This window comes from Crotalus tigris, unplaced genomic scaffold (genome assembly GCF_016545835.1).
Source record: "Crotalus tigris isolate CLP2741 ecotype Arizona unplaced genomic scaffold, ASM1654583v1 scf7180000019550.566604, whole genome shotgun sequence".
Lineage (NCBI taxonomy): Eukaryota > Metazoa > Chordata > Lepidosauria > Squamata > Viperidae > Crotalus > Crotalus tigris.
The window spans coordinates 189,962-210,867 of NW_024097590.1; the positions used below are offsets into that span (position 1 = coordinate 189,962).

The 20,906-nt window shown below is 38.9% G+C and overlaps 1 protein-coding gene across 2 annotated transcripts in view; it reads left to right on the forward strand.

Moving 5' to 3' along the window:
• Positions 1 to 20,906, forward strand: part of MDGA2 (MAM domain containing glycosylphosphatidylinositol anchor 2) — a 376,726-nt gene that overhangs the window by 144,640 nt on the left and 211,180 nt on the right. The window lies entirely within an intron of this gene.

Here is a 20,906-nt window from a genome sequence, read left to right on the forward strand (position 1 = left end):
TCAGGTGTGACTCAATCACCATATCACTTTATGACAGACATTCTGACCCCAATTATAGTTGTAAATAAAGGATCACCTGTATGTGAATGAGAGGAAAAGATCTATTACAAAGCAGCATGTGTAAAGGGTGTCACAAAATTCATCTGAGCTTGTCCTTAGGGGAACTTACTTAATTAAAAAAAAAAAAAACAAGTTATATAAAATCTGTCTGCTGAATCTCTCTTTCTGTCTGTCCATTTATCCTTTTGTTTGAAGTTCTTCTTACCCACTCTTCCATCTTTCTATTTGCCTTTCAATAAACACTGCTGTGGCTCAAGTGTTTTTCTGAGGGTTAATACAGAAGTAGAGTTTTTGCAGTTTACAATGTGTCACAGCAAGATTAAGAGAGGCTCTATGTGATGGGCATGACTAATGGTTAATGCACAGAATAAATGCTACATGCAGACCTCAGTGGTATCTTAGCAAATGGCACCATCTGTACAATGTTTTACAGGCTCAGAAACTAAGCAAGGTTGCTATGGTTCATAGTGAATGGGAAGCCACAGGAGCTCCAGAGCTATAGAAGATGAAAAAAAAAGTAGAAGGCAGTACTTCCATATTATTATCAGAAAAGCAGCATAGATGCATAGAAGCAGAAATCAAGCTTAATTCATAAGAATATAATAGCCTTGCAGTATTAGGCCAAGGCCAATCTTAATGAAACATTGTGTTCCTCAACCAGCCTGATGCATCATGAGTGCTTAGCACAGGTAATGAGAAATAACCATTCCCTGTTGTTGTTCCCTTGCAATTGGTATTTGGAGTGATTATGCCCACCTATAGAGGAAACATTGAATCTTAAGACTAATAGTTTTTTGTGGACCTGTCCTGCATCAATTAACTTTGAAAGTGCATTTTCCATCACCTTATGATGCAAAGCTTTTAGTGGTCTGGACTGGTTCTAGATTGATTGGGGTCAGGAGTGTACACATAGTCCTTGATGTCTGAACATTTGTTTAACAATGATTCAGAGTTATGACATCACTGAAAAAAATGACTTACAATCTGTCCTCGAAGTTACGACTATTGTACCATTCTCCTGGTCTTGTGATCATGATTACATGATTAATTTTAATTATATGATTATATATATTATGATTATATATATTTAATTATATGATTATATGATTGTGATTTGTGGTCTTCCCTGCCAGCTTCCAGCAAGCAAAGTCAATGGGAGAAGTTGGGTTCACTTAATGACCATGTGATTTGCTAAATGACCTTGATGATTTGCTTGACAGCCACAGTAAAAATGGCTGTAATTGGGTCCAGTCACATGATGACTTGCTTAATAACCACATCACAACCAAACTTCCAGTTCTAATTATGGTAGTAAGTCAAGGACTACCTTTATAGTCAAGTTTGGTGAAGAGCAGTAGAAAACATATAGTGCTCATTTACAGAAAATTGCCACAGCCTTATAATGGCTTAAAAATCTGTTTCCAATTAAGCAGTGCAAAAAGCACAAAGATGACTGGAGGAGCCAGACATTCACTAAAGCAAGTGAAATGGTTCTCAGTTTAGAGATATTAACTTACATTTTCCTTAAGCAGCATGAATGCACCATAGAGCACAGCTGATAACTTCATAGCACAATTTAATGTTCCTGCAAAGAAGGCCATCTGCAAGGAACAACACATAGAACTGGTGATTTAGATCCAACTCTGTATTTTCCTTTCTTAGTACTAGTCATATCAAAAATTTGCAGCCAAAGATGGTGGTTTTTTGCATCCCTTCACTATTGCTTGGTAGTTATACAGCCCTCTGCAGCCCTCAATAAGTTCTCCAAGCCACTGGAAGTGTCTTTGCAGTGGCTCAGTCATCCAGATCATGGCTGTCCCAAATGGCTGCCTTTTTCAAAAGGCAAATGGGTTTTGATTTTTGCTTGAAGACATTTTGCTTCTCATCCAAGAAGCTTCATCCAAGAAGCTTCTGGGATTAGAAGTGTAACGTCTTCAAGGAAAAACAAAGAAAGTCCAGATGCCTTTTGAAAAAGCATCTTTGGGACAAGCCACTGGAAGAGAGTTCTGGAAAATGGAAGCTTGTACAGCAGACTTCTTCTTCATGATATTGCCAGAGGAAAGGAAGGTACTGTGCCTCAGCTGCCAAGCCTCAAACAGTAGCTGGTGTCAGTTTACTGGCCATTGTCCTTGGTCATTTATTTGCTAACTATCATGTCCAAATGTATTAACATGTATTATTACCATTGGCATCGGAAGAGTAGGTCTGATGAGAAACAAATGAGTACTTATTTGAAGAAATTAATGTCTCTTCCCCAATTTAACCACATTTTGCTGAAGAATCAAAACAAAACTTGTGAACGAAACAGAGTCTGTTTTCAGAGATAAGTGTTTAAATGGATTTACTCCGCAATAAGTCTTCCTTAAAGCTGGAATGAAATATTTCAGGCTAATTTGCAATTTATGTTATTAATGATCAAAATCCCTTCTTCCATTCCAGTGCTTCATAATGATCATTTCATACTCTCCACTGAAGGGGGAGAGAACCACGAAGACATGTATCATTCCCAATTAGTGACACAAAATTTGGCATGTAAAGCTGAAAGATCTTTTCTCTCACCATTCCAATCCATTCAGTTTCAGTTTATGTGTTCTGTACTGCATTCTACTTCATAGCAAGTGTCTAAAGTTAGTTCCAAGATTGGTGTAACAGGCATTTATTGCAGCTGTGGCTTAATTAAGTTTTGGCTTAATTTCTATTATATACATCTACATCTTTTTCACAGTCTTAAACACTGGACCTAATCCAACAGAATGATATTTTGGTGTGTTAAATGTAAAATCTTCTATAAAAGTTGAAAAAATCAAAGGTTTAGATACATAAATGATGAGACTGGCTTGATGAGAAGAATCTGTGAGTCTACTGAATCACCAGTTGAACATGAGGAAGCAGTGTTGACACAGGAGCTAAAGAAGTTAATGTGGTCTTGAGTGTCATAAAATAAGCATTGGGACCAGATCGTGAAAGATGTTAATTCCTGTAGTCTGTTTGGTGAGATTATATTTAGACTACTGTCTCCTAAGCACTCCACTTAAAATGTAGATGGAAAAGCTAGAACACGTTAAGAGGGTTACCATGTATAATAGAGGGATCTGGAAATTAACCCTATGAGAAAACATAAAGGAATCAAAGATATTTATCATGAGGAAGAGGAGGAGGAGGAGGAGGCCAAAAAGAGGTATTATAGTGGTTTACAATTATCTAAAAGGTTAGCTCATTCAAAAGGGAAATATACCAAATATATCAAAAGGTTAACATTAGTTTCCTAAGGATCTTCTGATTTGTTCTGTTACTATTCAGTCTGACTTACAAATAGTCCTCAACTTATGACTAGTCATTTAATGACCTTTTGAGTTACAACTCTGTAGGAGATGACCAGGCTAAGTCTGAGGGAGCAGTCAAACACGTCATCGGTCATGAGTCCATTTGCACCCACAAGAGATCTAAGTGTGATTTGCTTAATGACACCATAAAAACAGCCATAAAATCAAGTCTGGTCACATGAGTGCCTTGACCTAAGGCCATCATAACTTATAACTAAAATTCCAGTCATAATTGTGGGCATAAGTCAAGGACTAGCAGTATATGGCAGTCGGTTGTTACTTTGTGACAACTGACTGCCATATAGTGGTAGTCCTTATGGTTTTATGGCTGTAATTATTCTATGTGTAGTTTCATATTGCTTATTCCCTGCTAGCTCTAACTTTTCCCAGTATTTTATTACTAAAGTGTCATGGTTCCAATAGATGAAACCAATTAAAAGAACTTCAGGGCAAGATTTCTTCCTTAAAAAACTTTTTATTAGGAAACAAAGTATCGGCACTTACATAGTTGAACCCAAGAATGAGGTTCCCTCCTCCCAAATACAAAGTAATAAATTGCAATTCCCACCCCACAAGAGCTGTCATAAATCACATCCCCCAATTAGCCCAAAACACGGGCTTTTCTCTCCAACCTCTCACAGCCTGCCAAAAGCTTATCAGAACATGTCCTTGAGTTCCTACACTTCTACATTGTTATGGCTAGCTAAACCTTCAGGCATTTACCCCATCCCCCCTTCTACCTCTGAACTCTAAAAGAATAGAAAGGCATATTAAAAGCAAAAGTAAAAATGGCTGCTGGTTCTCAGTTGTTAGATCAACAACATCCAATGTCACAGCAATGACATCCAGCCCCCCTTAACAAAAAGGTGTAATCCTGTAATTTAAACAGAAGCATAGGTTAAGGGTTACTTGTTGGGTTGTTTATCATAGAATTTACGGATCAGCCTGTCAGCTTTCACATCATCAGATTTCACCCAAGTGGCATCTGATAATGGGTATCCCTTCCACTGTACTAAATACTGTAACTTTCCCTTAAAAATTCTAGAATCAAGTGTACGTTTTACTTCATAATGTGTTTGTCCAGCTACTATTAGGGAACCAGATGCTTTCTTGGGAGGAGGTCGTAAAGTGGATCCCCAGAAAGGTTTTAATAAATTACAATGAAAAACAGGGTGAATTTTTCCTAGGAGTCATGGGAGTTTCAACTCCACTGTAACTGGATTTATGATTCTGACAATGGAGAAAGAACCAAGGTATTTTGGTCCCAATTTCTTACTAGGCAATTTGAGTCGCAGATATTTTGTGGATAAGTAAACTTTACCCCCAACATGGAACGATCTCTGGGGACCCCTTTTCTTATGAGGTGTTTTTTGTAAGACTCCAAGGCTTTCTTCAGCACAATTTTCATTTTGTCCCATACTTCCCTCCATCCTGCCAGCCATTGGTCAAGAGTCTGGGAGGTAGAGGGTCCTTGAGGATACTCAGGTATTGGATAGAATTCCTTCCCCGTAGCAATCTTAAAAGGTATAAAACCAGTGCTGCTATGAACGGTGTTGTTGTAAGCCACCTCAGCAAAAGGGAGGAGGTCAGTCCAGTTTGTTTGTTGATAGTCCAAAGAGCATCTAAGGTATTGCTCCACCATCAAGTTTGCTTTTTCAGCTGCCCCATTCATAGACGGATGAAAAGCCGACAACAACCACTGCAATGAACCAATTATTGCGAAAAACCCTCTCCAAAACTTGGCCGTAAACTGCACCCCCGTCAGAGATTATGCATTTTGGTGTGCCATGCAATCTATGAATGTGTTTTAGAAACATTTTGGGGCTGACAGGAGTCCCTTGCAGGTGATAAAATGAGCCTGCTTTGAAAAAGATCAATCACAGTCCATATTACCGTATGTCCTCTGCTTTCAGGTAACTCAACTATAAAATCCATGGCAATCTCTTCCCATGGCTGGGAAGGGTCCTCAATGAGCTGCAACAGTCCAGGGGGGTTCCCTGGAATTCTTTTCATGGTAGCACATACTGCACAGCTTTTGATATAGTTTTCTATGTCCTTTTTCAAACCTGGCTACCAAAACTGTCAGCAAATAAAATGTAGCGATTTCAAATAGCCAAAAAATCTGACTTGTTTCACATCTTGACTGTGTTGAAGTGCGTGGAGGCAAAGGGTCTCAGGCAAATATAATTTTTCCCCTTTGTAGGCTAATCCATCCCTGAAGGTTAGGGCAGCTTGATTGTCCTTAAACCATTGATTGTTGAGAAGTTCCTGTTTCAGCTTTCTTCACACAGAATCATTGGGGATTGGTTTTGTTGTGGGCTGGACCCTCTGTGAGTTAATTGAGACATGATCTGTGGAGTAGGCATGATCAATTCGTTGACTTGTTCTCACTGGCTCTTATACTGAGATAATCTGGATAGAGCATCCGCTAAAAAATTCTTTCCTCCCGGTATGTAATTTAGGGTGAAATTAGAGCAGTTAAAATATTGTGTCCATTGTACTTGTTTAGGGGAAGGTTTGTGCAGAGTGTTTAGTGCCTCTAAGTTTTTGTAATCAGTCCATACTTCAAAAGACACTGGCTGCTGGTTCTCAGTTGTCAGAGGGATGACATTCATTGTCACAGTATGATATGTGATCATATCCTGTCATAGATGCTTCTTATGGTGAAAATCCAGGGAACAGAATCTAGAAAGATGTTACTTCTGTGATGTTTCTCAACCCTGCAGAAATTCTGCAAAATAACTTGCAGCTAATCAACTTAATCCTAGATAAAAAGAAAGTGCTACAATACTACACTTTCCAAAAAAAAAAAAAAAATCAAGTTATCTTGCTTTTTCTTCCTTGGTCCTCATTTCTCTTTTTTCCCATTTATCTATTTATTTCCAAACAATCATTTATAAAAATTAGAGGTTCCAACCTGTGTAAATCCTTCAACAGTATTTGCATTTAAATTGAAAATGTGAATGCATCTGGTCTTATAAAGTGCCAGGTAATTATTTGATATTTAAAAGTTTGGAGATATCCTGGTAGGATAATGGCTCACCACTTAATTCTTCTAACAGTTTCTGAAAGTTATGAATTGATTAAAGTTGAAGAGTGAACAAGACTTCACAAAGAGCAGAGTAGGAAACTCCTGCCATCTACAAGGAAAGATGATTTGAAGGCATTAATAAATAAATGAATTGTGATGCCCTGGTTTAAGCACACTCCCTTTGTAGGGTTCCATGTTTAAATCTGTGTTGTTTTAGTACCTAATGAAGTAATGAATCTAGACAAATAATAATAATAATAATAATAATAATAATAATAATAATAATAATAATAATAATAATAATAATAATAATAATAGTAAAGTTGGAAGGGACCTTGGAGGTCATCTAGTCCAACCCCCTGCTTGGGCAGGAAACCCTACACCATTTCGGACAAATGGCTGTCCAGTCTCTTCTTAAAAACTTCCAGTGTTGGAGCATTTACTGCTTCTGGAGGCAAGCTGTTCCACTGATTAATTGTTCTAACTGTCAGGATGTGTTCAGCATATAAAAATTCCCAAATTTCATTTCCTGATATCATCAGATAAAAGGGCTCAGCTAAGAAAGTTTCCATATCATGTAGGAGGCAGAGTGGCAGAGCTTAGGGGGCAGAGTTAAGAGAGGGATCAGCCTAGAATTCCTACAAGTAGACTAAGTCTAAGCCCCCCTTTGAATTCCATTGATCCTCATCTAAGTCCAAACAGGTGCTAACTATTAGTTGAGAAGATTCCTGTGCACAGGCTGTTTAGCAATAAATCAGTTTAATTGGACCTTCAATGTGGACTGGTTATTTACACTTGACAGATGGGTGTTAAAAATCAGAAAAGCTAGTGCCAAACTAGCATAGTTTTAAGAACATAAGAGGAATCCAGCTGGATCAGGCCAATAATTTACCGTCCAGAATTTGTGTCACAACATAGCTAACCATGTGCATCCTACAAGTACATAAGTATCCTGTGGGGAATGTAACATTTTTCCACAGTTGCTCCTTAGAATAAGGTATTCAATAAAGTATGCAAATCATTTTAGATTGGATTTGCATCATCAATCCAATATGAAATATATTGTTTCAATTTGAAACATTATTTTTATTTGGAACATCAAAACAATGCTATTTGGAATATCAAATCCTCAGATTTGTGCAATTCCGTTGTTCAAAAAACAAATTGTTTCTCTGTATGTACAAAAGTAATCAACCTGTCAGTTCAAATTGATTTGATTCAACTAATTAATTTTATATGGAGATTTGATTTATTTGTCTTTAAGTGAAATTTCCATATTGAATTTTCTCATAGTTCTATTTTTAAGGCCATGCCCTTTGACTCTGGAGAAAATACACACCCATCAGTATTAATCATGTTGTTGAATAGCTGTTCCAAAAAGGAGAAACTTCTATTTTGCCAAGACACAGAGATATTGTAAGGCAACTTGGCTTCAGAAAGCCAACAGAAGTTAAAATAAGAGCAACTCTTCAACATCTGGGACTGGGAACTGGGCGTGACTAGTCTAGTGAAGAGAAGGACCAGGGAGGACATGATAGTAGTGTTCCAATATTTGAGGGGTTGTCACAGAGAGGAGGGGATCGACCTATTTTCCAAAGCACTTGAAGGCTAGACAAGGAATAACAAATAGAAACTGATCAAGGAGAGATTCAACCTGGAAATAAGGAGAAATTTTCTGACAGTGAGAACAATCAACCACTGGAAGCTTTCAAGAAAAGACTGGACTGCCATCTGTCAGAAATGGTGTAGAGTCTCATGCTTGGGCAGGAGGTGACCTGCCCAAGCATGAGACCTGTTATCTATTCTATTCTATTCTATTCTATTCTATTCTATTCTATTCTATTCTATTCTATTCTATTCTATTCTATTCTATTCCCTTTTAAAACGAAACACTTGTCTGACCTCCCAGATATTGGCATCTTTTTTCCTTCTGGATTTTGAATTTTATAGATCAATAGGAAATGTTGTCTAACTCAAAAGAGATCCCCTCCCTAAGTGAATAGGTAGAGGAAGAAAACCTGTCCTTGTGTGCTCACCTTTAATCTTTTTTCATACAATCAGAAAATTAGAAGAATCCCACAGACATCTGAAGAAACTGTAAGTTCTTTATCTACTTGTAGAAGCACAAAGTGGCCTTTCCTTTGATCATCACATTGCAGTTGCAGATTCAAATCAACTTACCTTTGCAATCTGGCATCTTCCAGATGTGCTGGCTGAACATTCTCAGAATTTTAATCCAAACACATCTGGAGGGGGCAAGGTTGAAAAGACAACCGAACCTTTCTTTCCTACAAGCTTCAATCAGCAATCTACAGTTTAATGATAATGTAATCCACATTATCACAAGGTCCTCTCTCCCATTCATTGTAATGTTCCCCATCTCCAAGGGCCATGGTGGCACAGTGGTTAGAATGCAGTATTGTGGGCTAATTCTGCTGACTGCCAGCAGTTCAATTCTTACTGGCTCAAGATTGACTCAGTCTTCCATCCTTCCGAGGTCAGTAAAATGAGGACCCAGATTGTTGGGGGCAATATGCTGATTCTATAAACCACAGAGAGGGCTATAAAGCACTATGAAGCAGTATATAAGTCTAAGGACTATTGCTATCTCCTTGAGACTTCCTTAAATCTAGCCAGAAAACTTTTCATCCAAGCTGAAGTCTTGAATCAAAACTTTCATGTTTCAAAATTGTTCCTATATGTTACTCCACTGGTGTCGAACTCATCTAAAATGTTTGCCTTTTAAGAGTGCTGTTTGGGATTGTGTTTAGAATTGGTGCTCTGCTCAAAAATGACTGTAATTTCTGAAGGTCTGAACTGACGCATACTGCTATGCCTTTGCAATACCTGTGGTGCCTGTACATTTTGGAAATAGATTATTAAATAGAAACCGGGGGGTCTCCAGAGTTCTCTCTACTTTGTGATAGCTACCCTGAAGTCCCTGATGCTTGACTAAAGAAAAGCATGAATAATTTGTTGTCACTCCTCCATAGTTGTAGGGGAATATTCAACTTTTCCAGCTATTCAGTTGCCGTGCTGGGTTGTACTTCATAGCAGACAATGCTAAGCTAATGCCACATGAGAATGGCTTTGTTTCCATGGTGCTAATAGGTCCTGCTTTTACCAGGATCCTTTGAACTAATGGAAATGGGAATAACAGTGAGAATTGCTATGCTAGCCCTAGTCAGCTGTCATTTACTCTGGGCTGCTATTATTTACTTTTTAAAAATAAAATATGGATCAGCCTTTGTATTTGATTGCTTCCTTTATGAAATGTGGATGTCCAAATGTTACATTTAATCAGAGAGTTCTGATAGTTTAATGATGGGGGATTTTTCCACTAAGTGCTAAGTCCAATCAGAAACTAGGTGAGTGGTGTATACACTGAAGAAAAGATCTTAAGGAAATATTTTAAACCATGCAGGGCAGGAAAAGTGGTGAATGCATATTTGAAATGAATGTGTGTGTATCTTGTGTTGCTATATATTTACCTCAAGCTTATATTTAGCTGAAGCTTGCTGGTACTCAGTTCTTAAAGCTGCATACATCCAATTGCAAGCCCCAGGCCCCAAAAAGAATATATCAATAGATAAGCATGTAGTAATGACTCCATCGTATCTGTGACTAAGCTTTTGTAAGTCTAGCATGCTGCTTGCAGCATCAACAAGCCAAATGCTTAGAAGTCAGGCATAAAATTAATAGCTATCCCTGCCTATCATTCCTTGCATCTGGTATTCCCAGATCTACTGTCTCTGAACATGGAAATTTCTCTTAAATTCTTACTGAGAGCCTCATTAAGCTTCATTATGAAAGTGACCATCTCTATTAATTCACTGAATGTATAAGATTGTACTTGTGCCCACTAGCCCAGCCTGTCCACAACAGCACTATACATTGCATGCACCCCAGATATTACCCACAATTCATTAGAAAGGGACCTTCTGTGTGCATGGAGGGACATCTGTCGGTTTCTCCCTATAAGTAAGTTTTGATTCATATGAATGGAATCTTTTCAGACTGTAATTGGCTGTATGGTGAATAAGAGATCCTTCAAGAAAATTCCATTCCCAGTGAATATTACCTGGTTGGCTTTTCTTGTTACATACTGTATAGTTATATTGGTATATAAAAGTATAATGAACTACAAGCCTTCAGCTCTAATAAAGATCCCAATATAGCAGCCAATGGAGAAGAATCAGATTTCCCCCCCTCTCCCTTCTTTGTCTGGTGTCCCTCATTCTCTACCATCTATAAGAGAGAAGTTTGCAATCAGTGGTTCTCAGAAGAGTAATGTCAGTCATGTCAACAACCAATGATTTTTTTTTTATTAAAAGTTTTATAAATTTTACAGAAAAAACAAAAACAATACAAAACAAAGAACAACATATACAAAAAAAAAAAATTAAACAATACATATATATAAAAAAAAAACCCCATCCCAGACCCCTCCCAAAAACCCTCCCTTCCCCCCCCTGAGCTTCCCAGAGCAGAATATAGGCTTAAAAAATAAAGATAAAAATTAAAATAAAAACTTTATATTTATATATATAAAAAAGATGTCTATAATATATATGAAAATAAAACTTATGAAAAAGCTATATGATATTTTTGTATACCCAATCTAAATTGTATAAATTTTATCCATTTATCCCAAATAGCAAGAAACTTCTCTTGCATTTGTTGCTTTAAGAAAGCCGAGATCTTTGCCATTTCCGCCAAATAAGCTACTTTAAAAAACCATTCCTGCAATGTAGGCAAAGATTCCTTCTTCCAATATTGTCCAACTAACAGCCTCGCGGCTGTAATCAAATTTAGCATCAATACAACCTCCTTTGTATCACAATCTGTAACAATACCTAACAAAAATAATTGCGGAGTGAATTTTACCCTCCTTCTAAAAATTCTCTGGATATTCCACCATATTTTGATCCAAAATGCTTTTATCTCTCTGCATGACCACCAAATATGATAATAAGAAGCCTCCTTATAACCACATCTCCAGCATTTGGGTTGTACGTCAGGGTACATATAAGACATTTTTTGTGGATCAAGGTGCCATCTATAAAACATTTTATAAAAATTCTCCCTTAAATTCTGTGCTTGAGTAAATTTGACATTTCTCACCCAAATAGTTTCCCAGGTGTCCAATGAAACTGGCTCACCAAAGTTCTGCGCCCATCTAATCATACAATCTTTAATTAGTTCCGTTTCTGAGTCCAATTCAACTAAAACCCCATAAATTCTCTTAATGTGGGTTTGTCTTTGATCCTTCAGTTGCTTAATAAGATTTTCATCTTCTCTAAGAAAACCCACCTTACAATCCATCTTCCATCTATCTAGTAGTTGCCTATATTGGAACCAAGAATAAATAAAATTTTCTTGTGCTAATTCTTCCCGTGATTTTAATTGCCAGTTTTGTCCATCCCATTTAAGTAACTGTCTATAAGACACCATATCCATTTTAACCCCTCTTTTTATTCCTTCTATCGCATGCCAAGGTATAGCCCATAATGGTACTTTAAAATCACTTTTATAATATTTTCTCCAAATCCTAAGTAAAGAAATTCTTAAAATATGAGATTTAAAAGCCCAATCTATTTTTTTATTAAATATTAAATAGGCATGCCACCCATAAAGTAAATCCCATCCCTCTAAATAAAGTATCTCAGAGTTTGTCAAATTTACCCAATCACTAATTAATGTTAAAGCCACCGCATCATAATATAATTTCAAATTTGGTACCTTGAGTCCACCCCTCTCACGAAAATCTTGCATAATTTTGAACTTAACCCTTGGTTTTTTCCCTGCCCAAATAAATTTATTGAGACCCTTCTGCCATTCATTTAAATTAATCTCATTTTTCAAAATTGGTAACATTTGAAACAAAAAAAGAAACTTAGGTAGAATATTCATTTTTATCACTGCAATTCTTCCCATAAGGGATAATTGCAGCTTTTCCCAATTCTTCAAGTCCTTCTGTACCCTGACCCACAACCTTTCATAATTATTTTTAAATAATTTTGCATTAGAAACAGACAGCATCACCCCCAAATATTTTACCTTATTAACAATCTCAAAGCCCGTCAAGTTAACCAAAATCTGCTTCTCCTGACTCGACATATTTTTAGGTAAAATTTTAGTCTTATTTACATTAATCTTAAAACCCGAGACCAAACCATAATGGTGAATCAACTGTAATAAGTTTACTACAGAATAGTCAGGTTGCGACAAAGTAACAACCAAGTCATCCGCAAAAGCTCTCAACTTATATTCTTTTTTATTAACATATATTTTTCTAATTTCCTGAGACTCTCGAATTTTGATCAATAATATTTCTAATGTTAAAACAAACAACAATGGCGATAAAGGACACCCCTGTCTAGTACCTTTCTCTATTGTAAAAACCTCCGACAAACCTCCATTAACAATAAGTTGTGCCGTTTGTTTTTGATATATTACCGTAAGAGCTTGTATTATCTTTTCACCAAAATTCATTTCTTCCATTACTCTTAACATAAAATGCCAATTCAATTGATCAAATGCTTTTTCAGCATCTAAAAATATGAGCCCTGCAGAGACTTGGTTGTTCTTGTCTAAATATTCTAGTAAGTTAATAATTTGTCTGACATTGTTTTTCATATACCTTCCTGTTATAAACCCTGATTGATCTTTATGCACAAGATGATGCACCACCCTCATGAGCCTATTTACCAAAATTTTTACAAATATCTTATAATCCACGTTTAAAAGAGATATAGGCCTATAATTTTTTGGTAAAGTAAGATCTTGGTCCTCCTTCGGAATCAATGATATAAAAGCACTACGCCATGAAGGAGGAATCTCTAAACCCTGTAAGATACCGTTAAAAAGATCATTTAATGGTTGGATCATCTCCTCCATTAAGGCTTTATAGTAAACAGCTGTTAACCCATCCGTACCCGGTGCTTTCCCTAATTTCAATTGTTGAATTGCTGAGGCAATTTCCTCCTTAGTAATTAAACCATTAATTTCATATTTCTGATCCTCAGTCAGTTTAGGAAAACTTGCCTCAGCTAAATATTTATTTATATCTAACAGTTGTACATTAGTAGATTTGTATAGGTTTTGATAATAATCCAAAAAAGATTTTTTAATTAATTCCTTCTGAGAAACTAGTTTACCCTTATAATTTATTTTCTCTATTATTCTCTGTCTCTGTTTCTTTCTTAATTGATAAGCCAACCATCTCCCCGGCTTATTAGCATTACAAAAAGTATTTTGTTTCATATATAATAAGTTGGTTGCAGCTTGATCTGCTATCAACATATTAAATTGTGACCTTAATAACTTTACAGATTCTTTAGTACTTTCATCAGAAGGATTTAGAATCAAAACCCTTTCTTTTAGTTTAATTTCATCTTCAAGTTCTCTACGTTTCTGAATCTGATTTCGCTTATAAAGATTATTCATTTTTATCAAAACACCGCGCATAAATGCTTTACCTGCATCCCATACCATTGACATTGAAGTCCCCTTGTACATATTCAAAGCAAAATAGTCCTTTAAACAGTCCTTTAGTTTTTGAACATTCTTCTCATGTCTAAACAAATTTTCATTAACTCTCCAGGATCTTCTTTCCTCTTTCTCTTGAATCAGCTCCATCCAAACTGGACAATGATCCGTCAGTGATCTAGGAAAGATCTTAACATTCTTTACTTTATTATACAAATCAGTGGTAATTAAAAAAAAGTCAATTCTTGAAAAAGATTGGTGTCTGTCAGAAAAAAAAGTAAAGTCTCTCTCCTCTTGATTACGTTCCCGCCAATAGTCCCTTAATTCCCAGTCTTCTTTCATATCAAAAAAGGCTTTAGGTAGCCTTGCTTGTTTAAGAAAAGGAGAGGAACCTTTCTTATCCCTTTGTGTATCTAAGACGCCATTCCAATCACCCATTAATACCACTGATCTATAATCAAGCAAAGTTATTTTTTGGTGTAACTGTTTATAAAATTGTTCCTGTTGTTGATTTGGAGCATAAAGTCCAACTATAAGTACTTTCTTGCCATAAATACCAAGTTCAATCATCACATATCTCCCCTGGGGATCTGATTCTACCAGACAAGCTGGCAGGTTTTGTTTAACATATATAACAACTCCCCCTTTCTTCCCAGGTGCAGGAGATATAAAATGAGATCCCAAACGAGCATTAACTAAATATTTCTGATCTTTAAGTAAAATATGAGTTTCCTGTAAACAAATAACATCATTGGTATGTTGCTTCAAATAGTAAAAGATTTTTTTCCGTTTCTGAGGAGAATTCAACCCATTAACATTCCAGGTCAAAAACTTTGCCATCTCCCTTGGCACGCAGCCTGGAGAAGACACCATCAAACTCTGACAGAGCTGCGTGTGTTGCATAACTCTTGGGTCTTGCAACAACCAATGATTAAGGCCATGAAATGCAGGGTGAAAAGTAATTTTTCAGGCAGGACAAGAAGCAAAGGCTTTGAACTTCTATGGTGTAAGATGGAAACTACATCTTCACATATCATGTATGTGGTTTCATTCTAGCTTGCAATGAAGCTTTTGTTGAGGGACCCTAACAAAATGCAAAGAGCAGGAATTCCTGTTCAGAGAAATAGATAAACAGAATTTAAACTCATGGAAAAATGTGGATGTGCAGAGCTGGTTAAAAAACAAAGGAAGCCACCAGATCGCATTTGGAGACTAGTTACCAGAGATGAGAATTGCCACAGGATAGGTCACAAAGAAACAATTTATCAAGATCATATCCAAACTAGAAGGCATCAACCAGAGGTCAGAAATTTAACAGTTATAAGACAGCAAGTCACATTTGACCGGTGCAACAGGTCCACAAAAAGATGGCAAGGCATGGAAAGGAGGAAGGAGGTTCGTGTATGTCTCAGTGGTGTGTCTAAAAGAAAAAGAAATGAGTTATAAATGGAGAAATTTGTAATAGTCTCACTTCAGAATTGTACTTTGAAGGAAACAAGATAGGAATGGACAGGGATGATATTCTCAGGAGTCTTCTACATACAACCAAGAAAACAAGGAAATGGATCATTGAACAAGGTTATTGTTCAAGGCATAAAGGAGCAGGCTCAAATTATGCCCCACATTATGCAAAGACTTAACTCTCTGGAGAAAGGTCTATTGCTGGGAAAGGTAGAAAGTAAGAGAAGAAGAGGATGACCAGCAGCAAGATAGAATTACCAGTTACAGTGGTGATGAATACTTCATTGGAAGTCTTGAAAGACCAAGTTAGGAACAGAGGAAATCAATCTATGTGGTTACTAGGAATTCACAATTACTTAATGACACATTAATTATCTCATATTGTTTCCATCCATTAGTACAGATTTTTTTTTTACTGCACGGACTGACAAGCTTTTTGAGAATATTTGGAGTGTAGAGAATGAAGCCTTCCAAAGATGCTATCTATCACTTCTCAACGTAACATTGTCTTTTAAATATATATAATTAAGCAACTAACCTCCAATATTATTTTCAAAGAATGCTTTTGTTCTGTGTAGGGCCCAGTGGAAAAGAGCATTCTACAAAGATCATGCTTGAGGCTGGCATTTTGCTTTGAAACGTGCTTGCTTCTATTTTAGAGAAAGAGGGAGAGAGAGAGAGAGAAAGAGAAAAGCCAGGTGGGACTGGCAGCCTGCTGGACATCAAGGGAGATATTTACTCCAACAGCCAGATGTCAAGTAGAAAGAGGGGTTTTCCCTATAGAGAAGGCAAATGGCAAAAGCAGCATTGCCACACTGCAACCCAAGTTCTGCCCTCTTATGTCTGGGTCATAACATCAAATGCAGATCCATTGCAATAGCAGACTACTGCTCTTGTCATTTGAAAGAAAGCTTCAGATCCTACAGACACCTCTGTTTTTTTCCCTCCTGTTCCTAACCACACTGCCTGAAATGCCATAGATAGAATCTGAGTTTTCAGTAGGCTGTTTGTCCTGTCGGCACAGTTAGATCTATCTTCCCATTAGGCAAAAATATTTAAATTTTACTTTTGAAAATGCAGGCTGGAACTCAAAAACAGGAAGGATGAAACCTGAATCGATCCTTGGAATTGTGGATTATTTACTTTCATGTGTCTGGGAAGCTGCAATCCATAAATATCTGAAGGATAATAAAATCTTCACCCCTGAACTTAAATCAGTACGTCCCTCTAATTCTGAAAATCAGGGTACCTCTGCTAAAATAATAGCTATTAAAAGATGGGTAACTTGTTTACTTTGTTTTTGGTATGTGGTTAACATTTGACGGGGGGGGGCTCCAGTATTCTATGAGGATTGTAATTGGAGACCGTGTTTATATTGCTGATTTTTAAATCAATCATTATCTAAATATTGTCTTGCTTTGCCCAAGCTCTTGACAGATTATAGATGTTATCAGTGTTGCCAACACACTGAGTAAAAATGTGATGTTTCTATCTGCTTAAGACAGTGGTTTTCAACCTGTGGGTCGGGACCCCATTTGGGGTCGAATGACCATTTCACGGGGGTCGCCAAACAATGCAGTCCGCCATTTTTTCCCCCTTTTCCTTAGCTGTGCTACTCCCTTTTATTCTATTGGCTTTTGAAAGCCAATAGAATAGACTCTCTTGAATAGAGTCTAATTCTATTGGCTTTCAAAAGCCAATAGGAATTGTCCAGGCTGTCTCTGCCCTGCTGAGCCCGCCAAAAGTCCCATTCTGCAAACGGTGCTGCACCAGTTGAGTAGTCCTCGACTTACGACCGGTTGAGTAGTCCTCGACGTACGACCAGTTGGGGGTCGCGGCATTAAAAAGGTTGAGAACCACTGGCTTAAGAGATGGAGGATTATACCTCTGGGTGAGAACTGTGTTGCCTCTCAAAGGATTTGTCCCAGTGTGCACTGCTGAGCTGTCGGGAAATGTGTAAAATATCCATGATTATCTTCAGAATGATGTTCTTACCCAAAATGAAGAGCTGGTCCCTAGCCTTACTGTTTGTTGTGACAATATTGGCTGGGAACATATTAGCTTACTGCACAAGACAGACAAAAAATTTAGCCATGTCCTATTTTTATCTAGGTCTTCTCCTCCTAGGAAATACCAGGAGGGAAGCATTCAAACCAATACAAAGTCTTAGAGTCTAGCAGATTGTGGAGTACATGACAACAGTGCTAAATTTTGCATTTCAGTGTTTGTCATCTGGAGCTTGCATTTTTCCGGAACCTTTACTTAACAAACTATCTAGCCAGGGTCTTGTTCCTCCTGGGTATTTTCCAATGTGAGGCAAGATGTGAGAGACACAAACTGCTGCTGGCACAAAGATTATTTGCAAATAATATCTATAAAGCCCAGTGTGCCTGCTTAGAGCTATTAGTTAATATTGATTAATTTCATACACACATATAAACACACACACACACACACACACACACACACACACACACACTATTTTATCCTTTTTTATTTTAACCAATACCTTTCAGAGAGGGAAATAAAGCTAATGTGAGGTCATCGTATTGTTATCAGCTATTAAAACTTAATACTTTCAAAACAAAAATTTTTATGTAAGACAAAAAATAGACTAGGTTTTTAGACATGGTTGTATCAGTGCCACTGGCAGCAATATCTGCTAAGATAGGAAGAAAATTAAAGGCGTTTTTGACCACTGGTTTGGCTCCCAGGTGCACACACAGACACACAGACACAGACACACACACACACACACACACACACACAGAGAGAGAGAGAGAGAGAGAGAGAGAGAGAGAATGGGAGAGAATGACAGAAAACATCCTTTAGACAGCTCAGAGTATACTGTTTCCCCAAAAGTAAGACCTGTCATACTTTCTTTTGGCTCTGAAATAAGCACTAGGGTTTACTTTCGGGGAGGGCTTTATTTGCCGCTACTACGGTACAGTAGTAGGCCGTGAGCACAAGCGCAGAGCGGGGCCTGTGCATGGGGTGGAGAAGTAATGTGATGGTGGATGTTGTGTCCTGAGCCTGCAGAGGCAGGCTCGGGACGTTGCAACAGTCCCGGGCAGTTGCAAGCTGCCCGGGACCAGACTGGCTGGCACCAGCACTTGCACGCATGCGTGAAGTGCAAAGAGCGCCAAATGTTGCCGTTTGGCCCAGGGATTGTCTTTAAGAGGAGGAGAGAGGCTTGTGTGCCTCGGCGTTGTAACAGAGCTGCTAGACATCAATAAAGAGGCTCCTGAGACCTACCAAATGACTCCTGAAGTTATTGCCTTTCACTGAGGACTCAACAGTGGACCAGGTATCGTACCTGGGAGGGCAGGGCACATGCCCTTCCCGTGCCAGGCCAGCCCCTGCAGCCCTAGGGCGGCTATGCTGGGTGGCGGTGGGCAGGGTGCCAAGGTGGGCAGGTGGAGCACACGAGGCTTGGGGAGGGAGAGTGGTGAAGTGGGCAGTTAGGCCATTGGTGAGTGCAATGCAGCTCAGCTAAAAGCAGCCGTGGAACAAGTGGGGCAGGTTCTCCCCTTACCTATCTGACAGAGAAGAGAACTTTGTAGTTCTGCCTCAGAGTCACCAAAGCAGAGTGGAGTGCCGGAGGGAGAGGGGTGAAGTGGGCGGGCAGAATGCATGCCATTCCCTTGCCAGGCCAGCCCCTGCAGCCATGGGCAGACATGCTGGGTGGTGGCAGGAAGGGCGCAGAGGTTTAGCCCGCCAGGCCAACCAAAGTGGCAGATGGAGCACCAGAGGCTTAGGGCTGGCCTGGCACGGGAAGGGCATGTATCCACTTCACCACCCTCCTTCCCTGAGCCTTCGGTGCTCCACCTGCTGCTTTGGTGGCTCTGTAGACAGAGAAGAAAATGGGCAGGTGAGGGGGGAAGCTGCCCCACTTGTTCTGTGGCCACTTTTGACTGAGCTGCATTGTACTTACCAATGGCACAGCCATGATGCCAGGCGGATTCCCCCCATCTGACCATGCAAGGGGATAGCCAGGCGTTCTATACGTAAACTCTAACTCCCCACTCCCCCCCAACCCTAACAGGAGATGGGAGGTATATTGTGGTTGCCATGGGTGGAGTGTGGGTGCATTGTGGTTGCCCTGGGTGGAGTGTGGGTTAGAGTTGGGGTTAGGCATTGTGGATTAGAGATGGGAAGGCCTGAAAAACTACAGTTTTTTTCCCCATTTGTTTTCAAAGTGCTTTGGAAACAAATGGGAAAAAAAAGTTTTTCCATTTTTTTCCCCAGGGCTTCCCATTTCCCATTAGGTTGGGAGGCAGTGGGGGTTAGAGTTAACGTATGGTAGGCCTGGCAGAAGCATTTGGCATGATGCCCGAGGCGGCAAATGGCCGTGGCTGGTAGCAAATGGCTGCATTGTGCCAAAACTGGCCATTTGCTGTCTTGTGCATCATGCCCAATGCCGCTGCCATGAGGCCACGAAACAAGCCGGGCAGTGGTAAGGAACCGGTATACCGGTACTGTGGATCATATTCCCCCTCCCCCATTAGCTTGGCCTCATCATAGAGGCACTGGCAGACCCCCCCCTTACCTTGTGTCTATGGTGAAACCAGATGGAATCGGCAGCAGTGGGGCTTACTTTCAGGGGAGGCTTATATTAGCCACCCCCCAAAAAATCAACTGGGACTTACTTTTGGGAGCAGGTTTACTTTCAGGGAAACACAGTAACTACTGTGATGTACTTTAACCAGGCTGTCCTTGAAAACTACTGAAAGCATCAGCTGACCCAGAATTCAGTGGCATGATACCTCTGTTTCCTGAGCTGCACTGGAAATACCAGGAGGGAGTGTAATTCAAGGTGCTGGTTATGATCTATATAGCTTTCAGCCCCATTAAGTTAGAGCAGAGCAGGAAATCCATTGATAAAAGAGGCTAAGACTGTTTTTATTGAGAATGGCTATGATAACAGAATCTTGCAAGTCTCATTGTACTATACCTCCTCCTCCTCCTTATACTGTAGTGAGTTATGGAGGTGTCTGTCTGAGTGTCTTATAAATATTTTCTGCTTAAGATATGCTTTGTCTATTTTTGCCTAGTAATGGTTCCTGCATATTTTCATCAAGGTTATCTTCCCTACTCTCTAAAAAAAGGGGTTGGTTATCTGAGGGACTGCCTATATTTCGTGAAGTCTGTCCAGCTGGTACAAAATGACAGGATTGGCACACTCTGGGTTCCTTCAATTACACAATGTTATCTTTCCAGACTTAAGAAACATACTTTCTACTTTGTGATGACTGCCTTCTAAAATGAGATTCCCCCTAAAATCCATGTGATTCCCTACTCCTTGGCCACAGTGGCATTCCAGAAAGTCTTAAAATCTTGGCTGTTCTCTCAGGCTGTTCTCTCTGCAACCCCTATCAAATTGTTTGAGGGTATATCTATGTGTGTGTGTGTATGTATAATTACTCAGTCAGTTGCTGTCAGTTTTTCTTTTTCATCAAGGGGGACATGATAGCAGTATTCCAATATCTCAGGGGCTGCCATAAAGAAGAGGGAATCAAGCTATTTTCCAAAGCACCTGA